The sequence below is a fragment of the Saimiri boliviensis genome, chromosome 3, assembly GCF_048565385.1.
Source record: "Saimiri boliviensis isolate mSaiBol1 chromosome 3, mSaiBol1.pri, whole genome shotgun sequence".
Classification (NCBI taxonomy): domain Eukaryota; kingdom Metazoa; phylum Chordata; class Mammalia; order Primates; family Cebidae; genus Saimiri; species Saimiri boliviensis.
The window spans coordinates 150,905,170-150,930,103 of record NC_133451.1 but is presented as its reverse complement, the minus strand read 5'-3'; the positions used below and the strand labels follow the sequence as shown (position 1 = coordinate 150,930,103).

The window sequence follows — 24,934 nt, the reverse complement described above, 5'->3', positions numbered from 1 at the left end:
CCGATAACATGTGCACCTGACATGGGGAGATGAGAATGGCACCGCACCTTTGTGATCTTCCTCCTCAGAACACACAACCCTAGTCTAATTATGAGAAAAGCTTCAGCTAAATCCAAATCGATGGACAGTGTACAAAATACCTGTCCAGTATTCAACACTGTCAATGTCATCAAAAACAAGGAAAGTCAGAAAAACTGTCACCCAGGAAACAAAGGAGTTCTGACAGCTAAATGTAATGTGGTATGCTGGATGGATCCTTCAACAGAAAAATTGCACTGAGGAATAACTAGGAAAATCTAAATCAAGTACAGAGTTGAGTTAATAATAATGTGTGTTAGTTGTAACAAATGCACAATAGTCATGTAAAATATTAACAATAGGAAAAACCTGGAAAGGAATAGACAGGAACTCTCTGTGCTATCCGGCAACTTTTCTGTGAATCTAAAACTATTTTAAAATTAAAATCTTTCTAAAAATATATACTTACCCGCAACCGCCCAACACACACACACACACACACACACACACACACACACACACACCCCCCTCTCTCTCTCTTAGCTTCTTAAACTAAAACATAAGGAAGACATACTCCCATTTTTGACCAAGTACATTGACTACTCTCCTAAAAAAAAAAAAATGAACCCCAAGATATTCAAACTGGAACCACCGTGGAAGATAGTGGTTTACCTTGGATAAGTGAGGATGGCTTTACTGGTTAAGCATAAGAGAGAGACTGTAGAGTACTTCTTGGATGAATGATTTTGGTTTTTCTAATTTCAGGAATGGATGGAAGTTTCAAAATCTCAGATTAACATGGAACAGCAGGGAATGAGAAAAGGCTCATGAAGAATTTCTGTTTCTTGAGGTGAAAATCAGAAGGGGTTACTTTGGAGATACTGAGAGTAGTCTACAAAATAGGCAAACTATGGGAGCAGTAAACCACAGGAAGATAATTGCCAGAGATGCCTACAGGGTACAAGGGAAGAAAAGCTTATCTTCTCAGTGGAATGTGATTGAGTAATCTGAAGGATTGATTCCCGTCTGGAGAGACCAAGGCACCAGTGGCTCTGGTCTCCAAAGTGCCGTATGCGCACTGCAGGTCTCAGATTTAAGGGGTTTTGTTGTTGTCAATTAAATATCAGAAAAGTATGAAGAATGTATGCTAGTTAGAGTATATTTTTCCCTTTGTGGGACAGGCCAGTGAACTTTTATCCCCTCATAATACAAATTTGCAATCTATGTTTTCGAAATCTTGAATGTAAAGATTCATATATAATTCTCAATTTGAAAGAAGCCCAAACATGGAAATGAGCTATACAAAGCAGTATTACAGAGAGCAAATTCAATTTTTGCTTTGATTATTTTGTGTCTCTTGCCATATCTACACAGATCAAAAGAATAAGTGGAATTTTTTTTTTCTTTTTGCTTTCAAAATGAAGTCTGCCCTTCTGAAAAAGAGACACACTCTTCAGGCCAAATAAAAATATGTACCTTTCTTTTGAGTGCTGGCCATTTACTGCACTTATGTATGATTGCCTTTCTCAGGTGTCATAATTTATTGCCTATTAGTTCACTATTTTGCAGGATGACTTTTCTCCCTTTGGTTGCGTGGGTAACTCCATTAGTGGTAATGAACTGTGTCATGGGTAATCACACCATTAAGACCCATCTACCTTAAACCCCAAAGCTTGAAACCCTCTTAGCTCTTAGTCTGGCAAAGAGAAAAAGAGCAATGACCTGCAAAAGTAGAGACCTGAGAATCTCTGGAGATATTAAGTTTAAGCCTAATAGTGAGTCATTAATAAATAAGATGCAGTGTAATTATCAATGTGAAGCACATTTAATAATTAATACCTTGCAAACAAAAAAGAAATGAAATACCAAGTGGAATTAGACAGAGGTTAGATTCAGTTCCCCTTGACAATCCTGACTTGAAGGGGAATTCACAAACTGTTTAAAATTATGAAAGAGCCATTTCCCCAAAGCTCAGGAAGTGAAGCCACTAAGAAAATAGGATTCTTAACACTCATCTATCTGCACTTACAAACCTTACCCATACTTGATTCTAAAAGTACAACTCCTCCCATTTAATTACAACTTTCCATCTTTCAATTAAATATGAAAGGTTTGGGTGTCTGCATGTGATTAATAAAAACAAGTGGCAAATGTACCTGAAATATAGCCGCGTTCTTCTGTCATTTTTATGACGTGGGATTCTTAGAATGAATTTGTTGGCAGTAACTTCCAGTTTCCACTCACAATCTCAACTTTCGATAACCTGTATTTTGTTAAGTAAGGGAAGAGAATGAATATTTATTGAGCATTCACCAAAATAGATGAATTTTGCATAGGTTATTGAATGTAATTATCTAAATAAGCCTACGTAATTAAGCATATTAACCTCACTTTATAGAGCAGAAATTTGAGGCTAAGAGGCTGAACCACTTTCCCCAAGATTAAAAGTAGTAAATTGACAATTTCATTACTGACATTTCTGATCCTTAAGTTTGTACTTTTTCAATCCTCTTTCTAAACATATCTTTAAATAGGCTATGAAAGTCTTCCTATTGCTTTGCAAATGATCATATCAAACAATGTTGTGTTTATTTATGTAACACTTCAGTCACCCGTATTATTTAGCAGTTTGTCAACATGTGGGAAACCAAGGGATAATAGCATTTCTGAAGTCACTGATTTGAAAGAAAATCTGACCTTGCCCTGCATTAGTGGCCAGTTAAATCTGTGATGAAAGGAAACAATCAGGCTTTCACAATTATCCGCTTTAAACTTGGCCACATCACCAGCCTTCCCCACTGCACTAACCACTCAGCACTCATGAGAGGTTGGAGAGAGTTGTAATTTCTTTCCATCACTTTCAGCCTAGCGTGAGCAATTCTAGCCTTTATCATGAAATACGTTCACTTTAAGCTAAATAAAACCAGAGAGGTAACCCAGGGTATGCTTTTGAGTTCCCAACTTCAATATGTCTTTTTATTTATGATTATTATACGTTTATTGCATTTTAGGTTTTGGGGTACATGTGAAGAACATACAAGATTGTTGCATAAGTACACACATGGCCGTGTGATTTGCTGCCTTCCCCCCCTTCACCTATATCTGTCATTTCTCCGCATGCTACCTCACTCAAACTCCCCACCCCTCGCTGTCCCTCCCCTATTTCCCCCCGACAGACCCCAGTGTGTAGTGCTCTCCTCCCTGTGTCCATGTGTTCTCATTGCTCAACACCCACCTATGAGTGAGAACATGCGGTGTTTGATTTTCTGCTCTTGTGTCAGTTTGCTGAGAATGGTGGTTTCCAGGTTCATCCATGTCCCTACAAAGGACATGAACTCATCATTTTTGAAGGCTGCATAATGTTCCATGGTGTATATGTGCCATATTTTCCCTGTCCAGTCTATCATCGATGGGCATTTGGGTTGGTTCCAGGTCTTTGCTATTGTAAACAGTGCTGCAATGAACATTCGTGTGCATGTGTTCTTGTAGAAGAACAATTTATAATCCTTTGGATATATACCCAGTAATGGGATTGCTGGGTCAAATGGAATTTCTATTTCTAGGTCCTTGAGGAATTGCCACACTGTCCTCCACAATGGTTGAACTAATTTACACTCCCACCAACAGTGTAACAGTGTTCCTATTTCTCCACATCCTCTCCAGCATCTGTTGTCTCCAGATTTTTTAATGACCGCCATTCTAACTGGCATGAGATGCTTTTTCAATGTAGTTTTGATTTGCGTTTCTCTAATGACCAGTGATGATGAGCATTTTTTCATATGTTTGTTGGCCCCATGTATGTCTTCTTTTGTAAGGTGTCTGTTTATATCCTTCAGCCACTTTTGAATGGGCTTGTTTGTTTTTCTCTTGTAAATCTGTTTTAGTTCTTTGTAAATTCTGGATATCAGCCCTTTGTCAGATGGGTAGACTGCAAAAATTTTTTCCCATTCTGTTGGTTGCTGATTCACTCTAATCACTGTTTATTTTGCCGGGCAGAAGCTGTGGAGTTTGATTAGGTCCCGTTTGTCTATTTTGGCTTTTGTTGCCAATGCTTTTGGTGTTTTAATCATGTGGTCCTTTCCTAGGCCTATGTCCTGAATGGTTTTGCCTAGGTTTTCTTCTAGGTTTTGTATGGTGTTAGGTCTTCTGTTTAAACCTTTAATCCATCTGGAGTTAATTTTAGTGTAAGGTGTCAGAAAGGGGTCCAGTTTCTGCTTTCTGCACATGGCTAGCCAGTTTTCCCAACACCATTTATTAAACAGGGAATCCCTTCCCCATTGCTTGTTTTTTTTCAGGTTTGTCAAAGATTGGATGGTTGTAGACATGCTGTGTTGCCTCTGAGGCCTCTGTTCTGTTCCATTGGTCTATATCTCTGTTTTGGTACCAGTACCATGCTGTTTTGATTACTGTAGCCTTGTAGTATAGTTTGAAGTTTGGTAGTGTAATGCCTCCAGCTCTGTTCTTTTTGCTTAGAATTGAATTGGCTATGCAAGCTCTCTTTTGGCTCCATATGAAGTTTAAGGTGGTTTTTTCCAGTTCTGTGAAGAAAGTCATTGGTAGCTTGATGGGGATAGCATTGAATATATAAATTACTTTGGGCAGTATGGCCATTTTCATGATATTGATTCTTCCTAACCATGAACGTGGGATGTTTCTCCATCTGTTTGTGTCCTCTCTTATTTCGTTGAGCAGTGGCTTGTAGTTCTCCTTGAAGAGGTCCTTTACGTTCCTTGTTAGTTGTATTCTAAGGTATTTTATTCTCTTTGTAGCAATTGTGAATGGCAGCTCATTCTTGATTTGGCTCTCTTTAAGTCTGTTATTGGTGTATAGGAATGTTTGTGATTTTTGCACATTGATTTTGTATCCTGAGACTCTGCTGAAGTTGCTTATCAGTTTCAGGAGATTTTTGGCTGAGATGATGGGGTATTCTAGATATACAATCATGTCATCTGCAAATAGAGAAAATTTGACTTCCTCCTTTCCTATTTGAATACACTTTATTTCTTTATCTTGCCTGATTGCTCTGGCTAGAACTTCCAGTACTATATTGAATAGGAGTGGTGAAAGAGGGCATCCTTGTCTAGTGCCAGATTTCAAAGGGAATGCTTCCAGTTTTTGCCTATTCAGTATGATATTGGCTGTTGGTTTGTCATAAACAGCTTTTATTATTTTGAGATACGTTCTGTCAATACCTAGTTTATTGAGGGCTTTTTGCATAAAGCACTGTTGAATTTTGTCAAAGGCCTTTTCTGCATCAATTGAGATAATCATGTGGTTTTTGTCTTTGGTTCTGTTTATGTGGTGAATTACGTTTATGGACTTCCATATGTTGAACCAACCTTGCATCCCCAGGATGAATTCTACTTGATCATGGTGGATAAGCTTTTTGATGTGCTGTTGCAATCGGCTTGCCAGTATTTTATTGAAGATTTTTGCATCTATGTTCATCATGGATATTGGCCTGCAGTTTTCTTTTCTTGTTGAGTCTCTGCCAGGTTTTGATATCAGGATGATATTGGTCTCATAAAATGATTTGGGAAGGATTCCCTCTTTTTGGATTATTTGGAATAGTTTCAGAAGGAGTGGTACTGGCTCCTCTTCGTATGTCTGGTAGAATTCATATTATTATTTTTAATTTTCTTCTACTAAAAGACCAACTGCTTACCAGTATATGAGATTTTCTTAGGAAGGGAATGTTTGTTTAGTCATGATAAAGCCAAACTTTTACCGTCTATGCTCCCAGTGACCCCAATCTTACTTTCTCTACCAAGTATTTTCAGCATGCTGTGAACAGTCAGTTGTCCCATACTTTTAAAATTGAACACCTGAGTTTATGTTTGTATTTCAGATTCTGTTCAAAATAATCCTCAATTCCGCTGACATTATTTAAATTTTATAACCAAATTTTACCAAAAATACACGTTTTGGGTAATGATGATAATTATAATAAAAATGGAACAACTGCTATGATAGTTTATTACTTAATATATTTTACTAAGAAAAATGACAGTATGCTTACTATCATCAATGATTTCTTTCTCACTGAATTGAACAATACAAGGAAACCTTAGATTTCAGAATTCCCTTCTCTCACAGGTAAGACAAGCAGTTAGCATCATCTACTATGACCTAAAGAAACATGAAAGAGAAACAAAATTGCCATGGGAAATATTAACTTGGCATAAACTTACCAAAAGAATTCATCTATCCAAACAGAATTAAATTAGGATCCCCTATATCCATTGTTTCTCATAAGAGTAGCTGCAAAATATCACATTCAGCTAATTTCAGAAAATGCCTTCCCTGCTCTTTGGTACATATCTGAATTCTAGACATGTTTCAAAGCTTATATCATTGCATTTTCCTTCTGAACCAATGGCTTCTTACTCTGTTCCTTTCTCTATTTTAAGTTCTGTTAAACATAGTGTTGTACCATGGAAACAAACATGTAACACAAGCTTATTTCATATTGTAAGGCAGATAATTTCATGTGTCATTCTCATCTCTTGCACAAGAAGCTGAGATTCTAGAATGCAGAAATATCTTCTTCTTATATTTCCTCACTGAAGCTATCAATGAGCTAGGCACATATATTTTACTCAATAAATGCCCATAAACTGACTACTAGGTGAATATTAAATGATCTCTGATTTTATTGTATGTTCCACTTTGAGCATGTTTCATCATTTGTTACTCTCTTAGAGTGTTTTATTTCCTTTTATTTTCTGATTTGTATTTCTGAACCTGATATGCAAATACTCTTTTCTTTCTTTTTGATCAATACAAATGCAACATTTCATTAAAATCCATCCTTAAATCCAGTCTCTTCCAGGAAGTCTCTCTGATATACCTGTGTGTAGTGCTTTCCTCCTTCCACAGTTGTGATTTCAATGATGCTAGCATGTTTTTTGTGTTTCTTTTTTTTTGAGATGGAGTCTCAGTCACCAGGCTGGAGTGCAGTGGTGCGATCTTGGCTCACTGCAACCTCTGCCTCCCAGGCTCAAGCCATTCCCTGGCCTCAGCATTCAGAGTAGACTGGATTACAGGCACCTGCTACCACACTTGGCTAATTTTGTATTTTTATTAGAGACAGGGTTTCACCATGTTGGCCAGGCTAGTCTCAAACTCCTGACCTCATGTGATTTGCCTGCCTCAGTCTCCCAAATTACTGGGATTACAGGCATGAGCCACTGTGCCCAATCTATCACACATTTTATTTCTTCAAAATAATGTATCTCCAAGAGATATATTATTACAGAAAATACGTTTTTATTGTTGAATTAACAGTGTACATATGGAGAAAAGCATAAACTATTTTGAACTACTTAAAATTGTTAAAATTGAGATAACTGAAAGTTTTGTTTTGTTTGTTTGTCTTATCTTAAAGAAGTCTCTAAAAGTACATTAGTCAAAAATGTGCAATGTTCATTGTTAAAGCTAAGTAAGAAAAAACAGAGTGTTTATAAATGTTAGTGGATATGAATTTTATTGGGATGTATTTTACGGTTTCACCATCATCTGGCATAGAAATGTCACTATCTGATCCATTAAGATTTTCAATAAGAAATTTTGCATGAGGTATATGTGGGGGAAGGGTGTGTATGTAATTGTCAGGTACTTAATGTACACTACTGAACTTTTAATTTGTTAAATGAAGACCTGATTATAAACAAACAGTTTTTTAAATTACTTTATTAGTTTTAAAATGAGTTCTCTTACTGTCCATGTCGGTGATTTGTAGATTTATGAGCTTCTCTCCATTGTAAGATACTTGCTTTGTAAATAATATAAGCTTTTGTCAAAGCCATTGTAACTCTAAAAGAAAATATTGTAAAGTTAGCTTTAAAAACTTGGAGAAGAAACAGATAATTTTGAAGAGTAGATAATATGAAAAAGAATAAATATTGAAAACAAATATATATTTTATAATTATTGTATAAAATATGATTCAAAGGCTTCTTTGGGTTTATTTATTTATTTTCTTTTTCTTAGAGACAAGATCTCACTCTGTCATGTAAGCTGGAGTACAGTGTCAAGATCATAGGTCACTGCAGGCTTGACCCCCTTTGGCTCAAGTGATCCTCTCACTCCAGCCTGCTGAGAGGCTGGAAGGCTAGGACTTAGTGACTAGTGGGAGTCAGGGTGTGGGTGGGGTGGGGGCAGAGAGAGAGAGAGACTGTGTCGTGGCAGGCATGCTTTTCAGTTGCTAGCCCAATCCTTTTTCCTTTACAACAATCTCCTATACCCTTCAGCATCAGCTCTCTTATGGCCCCCCTCAACTCTTTATCTCTTAGTTTCTCAATTTACAATTAATTTGATGAGAATAATAAATTATTTCCTGACCAGCAAAGCAACCGAATGAGGCAAACATCATTAGAGCTTAATTTAACAAATTAGTGTTCAACTGTCTTGACCCTAAGCAGCGAAGAGTCCCGGGCATAATAACATCCTGTCTAAATTCTGATGGTGTCTCTCTGTGACTCACAGTCAGCATTGCTTCTTGGTGCCCTATTTGAATCTATTCTCTACTGGCACCCCTTTCAGTGACTCATAGGCCTGTGGTGCTTTATGTTTTTCACAACACTGAAGTAAGTTGGAAAAGTCAGTGACATTTCCACAAAGCTTTATGAATAATCAAAAGGAGTGTCACTTCCATGTCTCTTCATTCTAAACGTACTGTTTTCCCATAATCCTGTCCCTTCTTGTTCCTTTGCTTCCTCTAATTTCCCTGTTAAGACTCCCATGAGACACCTTCTTTTGTAGAAAGCTTTTGCTGGCCTCCCAGGCTAGCCCTGCTCTTCTGTCTCTGTGCCTCTGTGTCCTGTACATCCATCATGTACTCACTACCTTAGTAATTGCCTGTTTACTTGTCTATCTTTCAAAGCATTCTGTCACCCACGCTGAGCGTTCTCTTGAAGTGTGTACTTAGAGATGTCTTTAACATCTGTGTCTCTGTTGGAAAGCATCAGGGTGCCTGATAATATAAATTTGAATGAATGAATGAAAATTTGAAGGAAAACATGAATGAATGGCTGTATTCATGAACAGCTATCTCCCTTTGTCTCACAGTCTAGGCTCCTTAGCCTGGTCCCCAGATTCGCTCCCTTCTTCCTTTTCATCTTTATCTCTTGTAACTTTTCTCAAGTTGTCTGGTTATTCAAGTTGTTAAGTCATCTGGGACTTACCCTTTCTTACTTAAGCCTTGTAGTCTTACACCACAAGTCTGTCCCGGTCATTCTAGTTAAAATGTTTTCTGTTTTGTATGTGGTGAAAATCAAGGTTACGTTTAAATTGTTACTCCTATGTTCTCTGAGCATTTTGATCATAATGCTAATTTAGCACAGATTACATTGTATCCTGGCTGGTGGTCTATCTTTCCCTCTACACTGAACCCTTTCTTTAATGACCAAGAGCCATTTGGTTTATCTTTGTACCCTCAAAGAGATTAAATGATTTGCTTAAGATCGTAAAACTGGAAAAAAAAAAAAAAACAAAAACAAAACCTGCAGGCAAATCCAGGAATTTTGCCTCCAAATCCAGTACTCTAAAGATATTTCTTCTGAACATCTCTTTCTTCTTCTCACTTGCTTGAGAATTTAAATAGTTTTACTAATATACAAATACACATACCCACATATATTTTTCTTTGTGTCTTCTTTTAAAATATATATCTCATAAACCTCTGAAAACAAATAAATGTAGTTGGTACATGCAGAGATCCTTATCAGGGAAGATTCTGAATGGAAAACCAGGTACCAGCATATATTCCAAACTTCTGTAGTAGTATCTACCATTATTGCACAGCTTCTTTTGCTGATATTTCCTACTCCTAAACAGCTTAAGTTCTGATGAATGGGATAAAGACTAATGAAGCCTGAATAAATTGCTTTAATATCCCTACATTAAAAAAAAACTTTTGAAAATTCCTATATGAAAACCAGTTTTGAAGGAGAAACTGCCTATCAAGCTATAATGAAGCCCAACTGCAACCAGCCAATGTCTGGTCTATTTTCTATGCTGTGTCTCCAGACCTCTTTCACATTTGCTGACAGCAGTTCAAATACTCAACACAGGGCTCCAGGGGCAGGAGTAAGGGAGGGAAGACTTATTTTAAGTAGGCCAAGTCAGCTTGAAATAAGTGCAGTCTGAGCATAGGTCTTGGAATTTGAGGCTTTCTGAACTGTAATCCTGGCTCAGACACTGATCCCTCCTGCGACCTAGGATAAATTACTCAACCTTTTTGCCTTGGTTTCCGGATCCTCTAAATAGGGATAATAATCCTGACCTCAGAAGGCTGGCATATGAATTAAACGTCTGCAAGGTCTGATCTTGACGACAGGCGAATGAGGCATTTCATTCTTGCAAGTATAATAACTCTTTCAACTCAATTTAACAAGAAGTATTTCTGCTAAAGAAGCACAGAGTGGCTGATTCTGGTATCTCACCAACCTGAAATTGTTAATGCAGCCTCAAAAGGAAATCAGACTCCTAAATGAAAAAAACATGAGGCTGAAAACAAAACTTAAACAAAATGTTGATTTTACCCCAAACCATCATGCCTGGTTGGTTCTTCTGCTGTAACAAGACAGCGTTTGAGTTTGACCTTTCTGAGCACTGGGACAGTAGTTAGCTTTCCTGAGCCCTGCTCCCACAAGGTAAGCCTTCTCAGTATTTTCTATTGTTTATTTCAATAGTTTGAAGACATATTTGTTTGGAGAAAGATTCAAATTGTAATCACCGACAGTTCAAGGACAAGACTTTTTGATACCTGGAAGTTCTATCAAAAGTGATATTTTGTACAAAAATTAGCTGGGCATGGTGGTGTGTGCCTGTATTCCCAGCACCTTGAAAGGTCTAGGTGGGCAGGTAACTTGAGCCCAGGAATTCGAGAACAGCTGGGCAACATAATGAGACTCCGTCTCTAAAAAAGAAAAAACTAACCAGGCGTGGTGACATGCACCTGTAGTCCCAACTACTCAGGAGGCTGAAGTGGGAGGATTGCTTACACCCGGGAAATTGAGGTCACAGTGAGCTATGATCGCACCATTGCACTCCAGCCTGGACTGACAGACCAAGACTCTGTCTGAAAAAATAAAATAAAAAGTGATACGTTAGATTATACAGAAAAGTAAGATTCTGTTATTTTACCAATACAATTAAATATGTATAGAATAAGTTAGTTTTATAGTAAGTGAGGAATGTGTTCTAGAACATCACATATAATTCCGAATGCATACAGATTAATATTTCTAGAGGAAAAAAATGTGAAGAGGGAAAATGCATTCTTGGAAAGGTTGACTCCAAAACCGTCAGAACGTAACCTTATATTCCTACTGTTTTTTCTTTTCTTAGCATTATCTCTCATAAAACGGAGTCTGTCCTAAATTAACAATAAAACAGAACATGGTGAGTATTTGTCTCTGAATTAGTATCTACTGCTATGCAACAAACTACCCCAAAACTAGTGGCTTCAAACAATTACATTTGCTATCTTACAATATCTTTTGGTCAGGAATCTGGGCATGGCGTAACTGGGTCCTCTGGCCCAGAGTCTTACACAGTCATGATACAACCAAGGAGTTAAAGAGGTTGCAATCATCTCAAGCCTCAACTGGGAGTCAGCTTTCCAGCTTGCTCGCAACTTGGTTGCTGGCAGGATATGGTTCCTCATAGGCTGTTGCATTGAAGGCCTCAGTTCCTCACCAGCTACTGGTCTAAGATCACTGTCAGCTCATTGGGCACATGGGTCTTTCCATAGGGCAGCTCATAATATGGCAACTTGTCTTATCAAAACACAGAAGCAAAATGCGCTAGAGAGAAGAAAAGATGGAATACGCCAAAAAAGCTGAAGTCAGTCTTTTGTAACAGTATCAGACATGACATCCCATCTCGTTTATCATAGTCTATTGAAAAAAGTGAGTTGCTAGCTCCATCTCATGCTCAAGGGAAGGAGATTACGCAAGGCTATAAATACAAGGAGGAGGAGGTGATCATTGGAGGCCATCTTAAAAGGCTACTTATTGGCCGGGAGCGGTGGCTCATGCCTGTAATCCTAGCATTTTGGGAGGCCGAGGTGGTTGGATCTCTTGAGGTCAGGAGTTTGAGACCAGCCTGGCCAACATGGTAAAACCCTATCTGTACTAAAAATACAAAATAGCCAGGTGTGGTGGTAGAATACCTGCAATCCCAGCTAGTGGGGAAGCTGAGGCAGGAGAATCACTTGAACCCAGGAGGCGGAAGTTGCAGTGAGCCAAGATCTCACCACTGCACTCCAGCCTGGGCAACAGAACAAGACTCTGTCTCAAAAAAAAAAAAAAAAAAGGCTGCCTATGGCCGACTTCTGCATACTGTATGCTACACCTAACTTCTTTTCCAACATTCCTGAGAGTCAAGAGTGCTTTTTAGCATAAGCTTAACTTCCCAGTAAATACTTGTAGGACACTGCTATAAGATATTTAAAAACTCTTAAAGATTACAGTATACGTTTAAAAAAACCAGGACAAGAGTTACACAAATTATTCAGGGATGTGCCACCAACAATCTGAGGTCGGGGGGTCTGTGTAAAGGATAAGGCAACACTGCCCTGTGACAAGAGTAACAACTTATTTTATAATTTCTTCAGACCGATTCAATGGCTCTCACATAATGCAATGCTTAAAAATATCGGTGGGGGGAGGGGGGCTTAGATTTCTTTTAAAGCATTAGTTCATGCACACAAAGTGAGATTTTTACTAAAATGCTAGGTCATATTATTTCCAGTTTGTTTAAAATATGACCATATTCTATGTCTCTCTGACTATGTAAATAGTGCCTATGTGAATGCTTGTAAAAATAAGGCCTATATTCCATATACATCACTGTGTGAAATGTTTTTGAAATTTGATTCATTAGCTGGTTTGGACCATGGTGTTAATTCAAAGTTCTATGCTTGATATTCACGTAAGTTTTCTAGTTTTCTAGTTTTGCAACAGAAAACATTGTCGCTGAAAGTCTTATCTTCCTGTAGGTTGGAGATGTGCGTGTGTGTGTGTGTGTGTGTGTGTGTGTGAATGTGTGTGTGTATGTGTGTGGGTATGCATGCATGTTTATAACACCAACGTACATATTTGTATAACATATATACATTTGTGAGTATATAAAGAATATGGATAGAGGGAGAGAATTTATCGCCACCTTTATGAAAACAACTCAAGTTATATTACCTCCAAAAAGAGGGTCAACATTATGATTTATATATTCCTCCTCAACAGTCATCATTTGTTTGCAAAGATAATGGTTAAATGAGAACACTCATTCTACTTTCATTCTGATATTGGTGAATATGTAGTTGACTAGAAATGCTACTTCTAATATGTTTGCTAAGAGTCCTGTCACAGTTGTGAAAGATAGTTTTACTCACCAGTAAATTCTTCTTTTTTAAAAAAAAAATTTCCATCACTCTGAAATGTTTCATACTTGTTATTTCCAAATTTATGGCTATATAGATTGCCTTCAGTTTAGTGATCTGAGATAAGATGTATTACAAAAACTTCCATTTCTGCATCATCAAAGAGAGAAAATGGAGAAAAATAGGAAGTTACCTTTTTCCTCCGAATTTTGTGTCTGTGATTAATAAGCTGCTTACTTTGTGGAGAAAGATTTCCCTCTCTACAAGGGTTTCAAAGCATTATTTGTGAATCCAAAAAGCAGCAGCTCACTCTCAATTCAAAGTTTCAGCTGTTTGAACCCAATGTGACTTATAATATGTTAATTGAGGAACAGTAACTAGAAAAAGAGAGAAATTAAGCTAACCATTTCTCCCTTCTTTTCACTTGTCAGACTACATCTGTTTAGTCTTGACATCATATTTCAAATGGGGTATTGATATATTTAAATGCCTGTGATCAAAATCCATAGGAAACAAAGCATTGTAAAAGATAGTTGAAGAATATGTGGATGTATTTGTTTGCGAGGGCTGCCAAAACTAAGATCCAACACAAACCGGCTCGTTTAAAGAACAGAAATGTTGTGTCTCACAGTTGTGGAGACTGGCTATCTGAAATCAAGATATTGACAAGATTGGTTCCTTCTGAAGAATGTGAGGGAAAGGTCTGTTCCAGATCTCTATCCTAGGCTTGTAGATGGTGTCCTCCCTGAATTTTCACACCACCTTCGTCTATGCATGTTTCTGTGTCCAAATTCCCACTTTTTTTAGAAAGAAATTTATCATGCTTGATTAAGTTCCACCTTATAACTTACTTGAGCTTGATTACCTCTGTAAACACCCTATCACCAAGTAAGGTCACATTCTGAGGTACTCAGGGGTGAAGTCTTCAACACAAAAAAATTTAGGGGAAGCCATTCAGTCTATAGCATTGTCTTCTTCTATTCAGTCTGCTATAACAAAATACCACAGACTGGGTGTTTTATTTGTCACACTTCTGGAGTCTGAGAAGACCAAGATCAAAGTACCACTAGATATGGTGTCTGGTCAGCATCCTCTTCGTAGATGGCTGTCTTCTCACTGTGTCCTCACATGGCAGAAGGAACAAAAGACTTCTCTGGGGCTTGTGTTATAAAGGCACTAATTCCATTCATGTAAAAATGTTTTAGAGGGTATATGGTAACTATTTTCAAATTCCTGAAAGACTGTGGTGAAAAAGAGGGATGAGATTTTTCTGGGCTGCTCTAAAAGCCAAAACTAAAATGAATATATAAAATTAGAAAAGTAAAAATTGTCATTAAATATAAAAAACATGTTCTTTGAGAACTTGTATATCCCATAAGAAAGGCTTTGGACTTTGCCGTCATTGAGACAATAATATAAAATTACGTCTCCAATGACTGGTAGTGGATGAGGACTTGTGTTTTTACCTTCTCTCTGTCTTGGCTAATCTCTTTCAGTAAAATGGGGGTAATAACACCTATTTCGTATGGTTGCTGTAAGAGCTATATGAGATTATGTATATTTGACATCTAGCACTGTGCTCAGCCCAGATTACAACCTTAGAGAAGATTATTATTAATATTAGTAGTAGTATTTGGAGTTTTCTAATTATTCTAATGTAAGGAGATTGTTTTGAAGAATTAAAATACTGGTTAGAGGGCCACTTTTCACAGATACTACAGAATTTTTTATACGTTTTGAAGTCAAATAAAGGATTTTTAAAGTGATTTAGACATTAATATTTTATGTTTCTAGAAATAGATGAGAAGCTGAAAGTAGATTGAATAGCCTAGGTTTTATATCTTCCCCTAACCCCCATTGCCCCAGACAAAAACTAGAGTTTCTATTGCTTACTTTGGTTAAATCATTCCTCAACTACTTAATTTCATAACTTGTAGCAATACTTTCCACTGTCGTTGTTTGATGAATGTTCAAAAATGCCTGTACAAATACCAACATCAATTTTAATGTAATTTTCAATGTCAAATATGATCACAAAAAGCAGCACTGAATATTCTACTGATGCAGCTTTCTGAAACAGAATGAATGCCCCTAAACACAAGTCTGTTGTGGGTTTATTGAAATAAGTACAAATTCATCTCTTCTTCATAAAAGGAAATACAGAGAATCCATCATCCATCCCTTTGTTAATTCCTGTCATCAAGGTATGCCCTGTTGTGTGTCCTGAGACTGCTAGGCATTGGGAATACAAATGCCTAGAAATCTCAGGACACACAACAGTGTGTACATCAGGGCAGGCTCCATCTTGCAGGAGCTTTCAGTTTAGTGGGGAAAACGTCCAGGTTGACATCGATTTATCAAAGTGTCACTGCAGGTGACATGGTTTGGCTGTGTTCCCACCCAAATCTCATCTCAAATTGTAATTCCCACATGTTGGAGGAAGGATCTGGTGGGAGGTGATTAGATCATGAGGGCAGACTCTTCTCTCTTGTTTTTCTCGTGATAGATAATGAGTGAGTTCTCATGAGATCTGGTTGAAAGTGTGTGGCACTTCCCCCTTTGCGCTCTCACGCTCTCTCTCTCCTCTGCTGTGGTAAGATAGACTTACTTCCTCTTTGCCTTCTGCTATGATTTTTAGTTTCCTGAGGCCTCTTAGCCATGCTTCCTGTTAAGCCTGTGGAACTGTGAGTCGATTAAGCCTCTTTTCTTCATAAATTAGCCCGTCTCAGGTAGTCCTGTACAGCAGTGTAAAGACGTACTAGTACAGCAGGTTACTAAAATGGGCACTTAGCCACAACTTTGATGGTCAGGAAGGGCTTGGCAGAAGAAGTGTTTCTAAGCTTAGCCTATAATGGTTAGTAGGAGTTCACAGGTAAAAAGGAGGAGGAAAGAGTGTTCTGGAAAATATAAAAGTGTATGTGAATGTTCAAAGAAGAATATGCATCAAAGAAGGAATTAACCTGGGGTGAGAAGGAACACAATGTGGTAGAAAACTCCGTGAGCCCAGAGTCAGAAGACCGTCTGCAGCCATTAGCTAGTGATGCCCTAACTCCCATCCATGAATGCAGGATACACTATGTAACGTTAAAAACGCTAGCCAGCTTCAGTGTTTATATATTATTTAAGATTTTTCATGCAAATGTTCTAAAAGATCGCACTCTTAAAATGAAATATGAAAATTAGATTGTGGATGACTAGATGTTGAGCTGCTAAAAGCCAAATCTCTTTTTTTCTCATCTTCACGATAACTCAAAGTGCCTAGCATGGTGAAATTATGTAAATTTGAACCAAGAGATGCTTCTCTATGAAGCAGGAATTTAACATGGAGTCACTCCACAAGTACTGGTTTTTCCAGTGGAGAAATGAATAGGAATGGGCTTGTTCTGTTAAGAGGAAAGATCCATCTCCCGTGGTGCAAGATGAAGCTCTCTGTGGTGCTCTGCAGAGTCTTAAAAACAGAAGCCAGATCATGGAGGCCTGGGAGACCTGCAGCAGTGGCTCTTAAACTAGTTTGCCACAAAATAAACTTGGTGATTTGTTTAGAATATGAGTTCCCTTGTTTTAGCTTCCTACAAACTAATTGTGTTGCCTGAGGCAGAAGCCCATGAGTCAGATGTACACTCAAGCTTTTTCCCCAGAACCAAGTTCCCGCCCCTTACATTGGCTCTTTCCTGTGTTTTCAACTTTTTGTCTCACTTTAAACCCTACTTCAATCCTTGCTTCAACCATGTGGAAGTGGCTCAAATATACCAGTTCATTCATGCCTCCATGCCTTTGTCATCAGCCCTCCCTCTATCTTAAAATGCCTTTGCTCTTAGACTGCAGTGTTCTGTTTCCCAGGTAACTGCCCACACAGATTTCAAGACTCATCTTTTTTAAATCTCTCCTCTGCCTTTCTTGTTTAGACTTGACCACTCACCTCTTAGTGTCTTTACTTTAACCCTGACCTGTGATGTAATCTAAAAAACATTTCCACACTTACTTTTTTATACATTTCTTTCATCTCTATTACAGTATTTGATACAATAAGCACTTATAAATGTTTGCTAAATGGATAAATGAATGAGTGTATGAATGAATGAATGAGATACACTATAAAACAGTGTATCTGCAGTTAGACTGCCTGGTTTTAAATCCTTTCTCTATCATTTATCAGGTGTGTGAATTTGGGAAAGTTACTTTAAGCCTCTGTCTCAGTTTCTCAATTATAAATGGGAATGATAATTATAGTATCTGCCTCCTGTAGCTGTTAAGAGGTTTTAAATAAACTAATATTTGTAAAGCTCTTAAAAGAATGTCTGGATCATAGTGTTACCAGTGTTTATAAAATAAATGAATGTACTATAGCAAAAATGATGAATGTTTAAATTTCTATCTAGAAACAGAGATTGAAAGCAGAGACAAATCCACAAGATGTAAGAAGAAAAAAGTGATGGGCTCAATGATTGAGGAAGACAAAGGACTGAGACTAAGTCTCGGGACTCTAATAGTCACTGGAAGTGTAGGCAAGTGTCTGCCATTAATTCCTTACTTTTAATTATTTGATCACCTAAGAAAGGAGAGCCTGGCCCCCTGCAATAACACGCAGTCAGTTACATTAGAAAAAAAAGAAAGTCAGATGTTTTCAAAACAATAACAACAATAGGCCCTGGATAGCAGAGAAACAGAAGACCAATTGATCTACAAAGGTAAGACCCAGATTGAGACCACAGTGAACCCTACAAAATAGAGGAGCCCCTGGATGGGAGAGGGTATAACCGGAACTCTGGGAATGTAACATGCCTGACGTGCTTGTCTGAGAGACAGTGCAGCTTAGGAAAATAATTCTCTGCAGTGTTGTAGGGAAGAGAGAATACAGGACAACTGTAGGACCACAGCTCAATCAAGAGTCAGTGTAAATTTACACATATTTCTTGATCTCCCTAAAGTCTCTCTTTTCTGTTAAATACAAATAATAGGCCAGGCGCGGTGGCTCAAGCCTGTAATCCCAGCACTTTGGGAGGCCGAGGCGGGTGGATCACGAGGTCAAGAGATCGAGACCGTCCTGGTCAACATGGTGAAACCCCGTCTCTACTAAAAATACAAAAAATTAGCTGGGCATGGTGGCACGTGCCTGTAATCCCAGCTACTCAGGAGGCTGAGGCAGGAGAATTGCCTGAACCCAGGAGGCGGAGGTTGTGGTGAGCCGAGATCTCACCATTGCACTCCAGCCTGGGTAACAAGAGCGAAACTCCGTCTCAAAAATAAAAAATAAATAAATAAATATAAATAAATACAAATAATAATGCATACTTTATGCAGCAAGCTATTGTGAACACTAAATGAGACGGTATTTGAAATTACTATGTAAAAGAAAATAAGGTACAGAGAATCCTCAGTACAAGGACAACAGTGTGGGACTGCAAAGATGATTGTGCAAAGCAATCTTAATAATGAATGAGAAGACTTATGATTGGGCCTTGGACTTTAAAAAGTTTTGTTATACACCTAAGAAGCAATAGCTACAGCCTCCGATGTATCACATTTTATTTCATACGCCTTCAAAACAGATCAAGGATGATAGGGATGACATTATTTATCTTAATTATGTATTTTCATTCTCCTCCCTAAAGAAGGTCATGTGCCTCTATCTTTTGCCATGTGACTTGAAATGCTTCTCTTTGGAAAGGCATACTCAGTGGTCTGAAGAGGTCATTTACATCACACTTGGCCATGTAACTTACTAAGGCCAATGCAATGTAAGTAAAAGTGGTATCTGTGACCTCTGCGTAGATGCTTCAAGATCCATCCCATGGCTCTGTCACTGTTCTTTCCCTTTGCCACAAGACTAAGATAAGACTCCTTTCTTCAGACTCGATCACCAAATAAGGAAGATATGTAAGGGCAGAGCCACAGCTCTCCTAGTTGACAGAGTAGGAAATAAACTATTATTGTTTTAATGCACTGAGATCTTGGACTTGTTTTTATTTTTTAATGGAGTATAACATAAATGAAGATTTCCAATCCATTGAGATAAAATAATTTTTAAAAACTTTCTTTCCTAGAACAAAAATATGGTCACATAAAAGCAAAACATAACTTGTGCTGCCTCTAAGGTGGTGCAGTAAACGCACCTGTGAATACCCAGTGAAAGGACAGTCCCAATGTGTATACTAGCTACATAATAGTTTCAGCCTACCTGAGCACCACCATCCTACACTGTCTCAAGGACAGCAATGAGAGCTTTAATCTGTTTTAAAAACAATGGAAGGATGAATTATTTGCCCTGCCCTCCTCTTACACATATGCACAGTTTAGGCAAAAGGAATACCACCAGGCAAATTGTCTTCAGATCTAATTTCTTCAAGACTTTTCCTGTTTGTTTTTCTAAAATCACTTTCTCTTCTTCCATGGCAACAGAACAAGACAAAATGGTTCTGTTTTAATATTCAAGAGCTGTTGCTCCCAGACAATGTAGTGCTGTTCAGCAGAAAAGCCCTATTCAGCATATTTAAAAAAATCCCATTAACTCTTCCCTTCTCAACACTTGTGAATTACAGATTCCCTGGTCAACACTTTTGTCAGACACCTGGTTTCATCTTTCTGACATTACAGGTTTTAAACACGTATCAGAATAAAAAACAATGTGTATGGCTGTGTATATCTGCTCATGTCTTACTATAAATAAAGAAAATGGCAGGGTTTCTGAAGTTGATGTATAATATTAGCTTAACAAATACTATTTTGATCTGGAGACTTATACATGGAAAGGAATTTCCAGAAGCTACCTTTCTTTAGCTTCCAGTAATCTAAATAAGTAAAAACATTCTTCAATTAAAAAAATGAAAAAATACTGGAAGCAAGTTTAATATGCTGAAAACATACATGCAAGTCTACTCTACACATGGGTGACACATAAGTCACATGAGTGACACATAAGTCGTCACATGGAATTATATTAAAGCATTTGTGCTTCTTGATTAGTCCAGAGTCCCTATATAGTACAAAAGCAAATGTCTTTGTTTGATGATAAAAAGCTAATAATTCCACTAGGTATAACTGGAACTATGTTGTCTGACATAATATGCTTCAAAATAGTATGTGGCTTCCTTTGACACCCAAAGATTTATCCAATATAATTTTGCAAGTGTGCTTACAGGAGCTAACATAAACCAAATATAACTATGCAAGTGTGCTTTAAAAAGCTAACATAAACCTTAGTTTTCAATATTTTGTTTTAAATGTAAGGTAAAGATGCTTCCATATGGAATAGAGCCATTTAGGAGCCACAGTCAATCACTGAAGATAATCAAATGTCCTTGACCTTCATGACACAGACCACCAGAGTTAGAGGTAATGAGATTTGTATTTCCCCCTCGTGCCTGACTTTAAAGCCCATGGCACTGCTAAGATATTCATATTTAAGTCTTAACAGGATTCCAGTGTGGTCGACAAGCTTCTGAGGCTGTTAGCTTCTGAAAAATAAGGGTGCTCTAAACTCTACCAGGACTACCTGTAAGAGGACAATTCTCAGCCCAAGACAACTAGCGGAAACCTGGCAAATTATTTAGTCTTTCCTCTTCCTGTCCTAACTACAAGAATCCAAGACATTCCAAGAGGTTTAGGAGCCATTTACTTGGTCCCACACTTCCTGGAATATCTCAGAAGATCCCAGGATTGTTTTATAGCCCTAGGGAATATCCACATTTCTATAACCAATATGAAAAAATACATGTACACTGATTATGGGCTAACCTGTGTGCCTATCAGACATATACAACAAACACTTGGATACATCCAGAATCCTTAAAGTTCTGGGGTACAAAATGTGAGGCTTCATTCATCAACTGGCATTCACTACCCAGACATTGGCATCCCACCACATTTATTATCACTTTGATGGGGACACGTAAGCCCTCCATCTCTCGGGTATTCTTTTCCTTCTCTTACACCTTCTCATATCAATTTCTTCCCCATCACAGTTCCAAAATATATGACCATAATAAGAATGCCATCTAGACTGGTTAGGGCATTTGTTCATTAAAAAGCCAACTCTCAGCTAAATGAAGAGCCAAAGATCATTAGAGGTGACAGAGCATGGAATTTTTGAAATGAGTACCTCCCATAAGGCCTCAAATATCACCTTGGCCGTTTATGACTCTCTTGGTGTGTATTTTATACACCATTTATTTAAAACAGCTTTGAGAGAAGGTCATTCAGCTATTTGGATGTGGGTTAACATCGAAAATGAACCATGGTTGATTATTATTCTTATAGACCACTTACGAAGGATAGTAGAGTAGATGGTTGAAGTCTATGGCCTCATTTGGGAAAGTGCAAAAACAGCACTTTTCCTCTGTTCATATTAGAATGAATATCTTGATATTTAAGGCTCTAACCCTTTAGAAGTGAGTGGTAATTTTGTGCATATAGTATACCTGCACTTCATCCTTCTAACTCTCGGGCATAATATTCTAACTCGGGCAGAGAAGAGCTGCGGCAAAAGTATGTTAGTGTCTGCAGCGATGTTCTCTTTAAATGAATTGGATCTATAAGACAATCTTATCAAGCTTGTTCTCGCATAAGTGGCAGCTTTATGTTTAAGAACAAGAGGAGGTAGTGAAGGATACCGTGATGCATCATAAACCTGCAGGATTTTTACAAGCCAAGATACATGTTGAGATAATGAGAACAGATTCACTTGTCAGAGGCTCTGATGTCAAAACTGGAGCTTTCCATTATTTTCGAAAATACTTTTTAATACATTCACAACACAAAAGCATGCAACAGCAAGGGATGATCCACAGAAATCTATGTGATTAATGTCAATAAAAAGCATCTAGCTCCAACTGTCCAGTACCTGTGAGTGATACTTTTGTTACTTTAAACACTATCTATTTTTGAATGTTAATTTTTGCAAGTCTATCTTGTTTGCTCTCATTAGTCTGGAACTACTTGAAGGGCCACTCTACAAGAAGCAATTCATTTCAGACTATGAGCGGGATTTTTATGAAACTTCTACACAAGTGAGAACTGAGGAAATTTAATCACCATAGGGCAAAAGATGAAGCTCCATCATAAAAATATCTTTGAGAGTAACTGAGAAGACTCAAGTGGGTAAGGCTCAGAATGTAAAGAGGTTAATACTAGGATGCCCCCAGAGCACAGTGTGAAACTGTTAATATCCAATGAATTTATTAACCTAGAAAAAGAATGGGTTGTGAATCTGAAAGTGTGTTAATGTTACAAAAGTGTTAAGAGAATTCAGGAACGAGAGGATTGTGAGAGCTACCAGGGGCCGTCTGATTTCTTTCTGTGATGCCCTCTGGGTGAAGCATAGAGAAAGACATGATGTAGAATATTTCTGCTTTAAGAAACCAGTACTGAATATCCTAAACAAGGACCAAAGAAAGTATCTTGGATTCTGAAAAGGGCGTGGGAGGGTTGGGGGACAGAGGGCACCCTAGTCAGAACTCCACTAGAAAAAGAAATGATTTAACTATTTGTTGCTTACTGTTTAGCACAATCATTGGACACTTAGAAAAGAAATTATTCAGTATCAGGAATCCAGAAGAATTTGGAAGGTTCAAATGGGCTTAAGAAATGAAAATAGAGGAAGATGTATGAATAGCTTGTGTCAGTATATAAACCAGTGATGTATGCATATGGTGAACAACATATTTTAGTTTGATGAGAAAATTTAGTAGAATTTTATTTAAAAATGTAAAGGATTTCAAGTACCAGGTCCTATTATTTCCCTCAAGAACATACCCCCAGCTGCTCCAAATGGAGCAACAAAGTGAAATTAACCAATTCCCTTGAAAGGCTGTAGTGGTTCAGCTTCAGGGGGCTTGTTAATTTTCCTTCTCCAGGGGTTCCAAGTGAGGTCTGAGAGCAGAGCAGGGAGGCAAAGTGAAAAGAGGAATTAATAAGCTTTCTAAAGTATTGCTGCCCCTACTTCTTTCAAGGGAATTAGTTAATTTTACTTTGTAACTCCATTCAGATCAGCTTAAGTTTGAGAAAACCTCCAATTAAATAGAGGGAGAGGGTAGACAAAGGCAATTGGTAGGAAAGAGAGGTAGTGGACAGAATTTAAATCAGTGACCTCAATCCAAAGCATTGCCCCAAACACTCAAAGTACTTTACAAATAAATATTACAAATATTTATGAAAGATCTGGCCAGGATATAAACCGTTTTTATTTTTATTAATTTTATTCTTCCTTTGAATCTTGGTAAAACTTCTGAAATACAAATATTTTCTACTTCACCTGAATCACAGGGTTCACAGCAATATCTTTATGCCTGAGCTGTATAACTCACTTTCTTCACATCTGGATGGCATAAACGTTTCTACCCATTTCCAAAGTGAAATATCAAGTGTTTTAAAATTGAAAACAAGAAATAAGCACACAGCGGGGCCTTCTCTTAAGCACTGCCTTGAATTATAAGAACGTGGAAAATGAGAAAAAATGAAAGAAACTAATAGAAAAAATAAAGATATAAGTGGAAGAGGCTAAAAGGGGATATACATGAAAATAGTAAGCACATATAAATTACCTATGGACATTAAGTATCATATTTTAAAGGTATTACAAAGAGCTTAAGTCACTATATGCATTTAATTTATAATACATATAGATAATGGACAAATTGTCACTAAGAAACCCTCAAACACATAAAAATTGCTGAAATAAATAATGTAATACAGCCCTTAGCCTAGTATACATAAGTATTCAATAAAGTTCTAGTATTTTAAAATTACTTTTACCTTATCTGTAAACCACTTCTGTTTAAGCTTCTCTAGAATATTTAAGACCCTTTCTTACAAAATAATCTTTTACTTTTGACAAACTGGACCAGCAGGAACCGATAATATTAGGATACGCAGGCTAGTCTTTTGATAGGTAACATGATGAAATAGAAAGAGCACAGTTTTGGTGCCAGATCACAAATAAAATTTATGTTTATTATTTTCTAGGCAGACCCTATATGTGGCCTTGGGTAAATTCCTAGGCTATCCTAAGAAAGAACTATCAACCTTCTTTCAGACAATGAGGATAGTAAGATCTGCTGTGTAAAACTAGAGGACTTGAGGATGTGTATGTAAGGCACCCAAGACGATCCATATGCAGTGCCCAACAAATGATAGCTATTATTAACATTACTAAAAGTTAAATATGGATAAGACTAAGGCTGAAAAGCAATTTAAGAGCTCATTTCATCAGTGGACTCCCAAACCAGTTTTGCATCAATATAAACTGTATAAAGCTTTATAAAAACAGAGATTTGAAGGCCCCACTTCAAATGTGTTAGATCAGAACTTCTGTGAATGCTGTCCAGAAATCTAGATCCAATTCACCATATTGTTTTTATTAATGATACTTATACGGATTAGGTCACTTGCCAATATCTCACAGTGTCCATACAAAAACTAGAAACCTAGACTTCCTTTGTCCCCATTTGAACTTGCCTATTATATCACTGTATCTCTACAATCAACTACAGTCTTATACTCATAGTGCCCTTAGAAGTCTAATTATTATTATTA

General features: G+C 37.5%; 2 long non-coding RNA genes across 2 annotated transcripts in view; one reads left to right on the top strand and one right to left on the bottom strand.

Moving 5' to 3' along the window:
- The window catches only part of LOC141584071 (uncharacterized), a 459,558-nt gene that overhangs the window by 41,291 nt on the left and 393,333 nt on the right, over nucleotides 1–24,934 (bottom strand). Inside the window, exon 4 of the long non-coding RNA XR_012517006.1 lies at nucleotides 2,175–2,281. This is a non-coding gene — a long non-coding RNA (uncharacterized LOC141584071). The remainder of the gene's footprint in view (nucleotides 1–2,174; nucleotides 2,282–24,934) is intronic.
- The window catches only part of LOC141583933 (uncharacterized), a 128,014-nt gene continuing 121,237 nt past the window's right edge, over nucleotides 18,158–24,934 (top strand). Inside the window, exon 1 of the long non-coding RNA XR_012516764.1 lies at nucleotides 18,158–18,293. This is a non-coding gene — a long non-coding RNA (uncharacterized LOC141583933). The remainder of the gene's footprint in view (nucleotides 18,294–24,934) is intronic.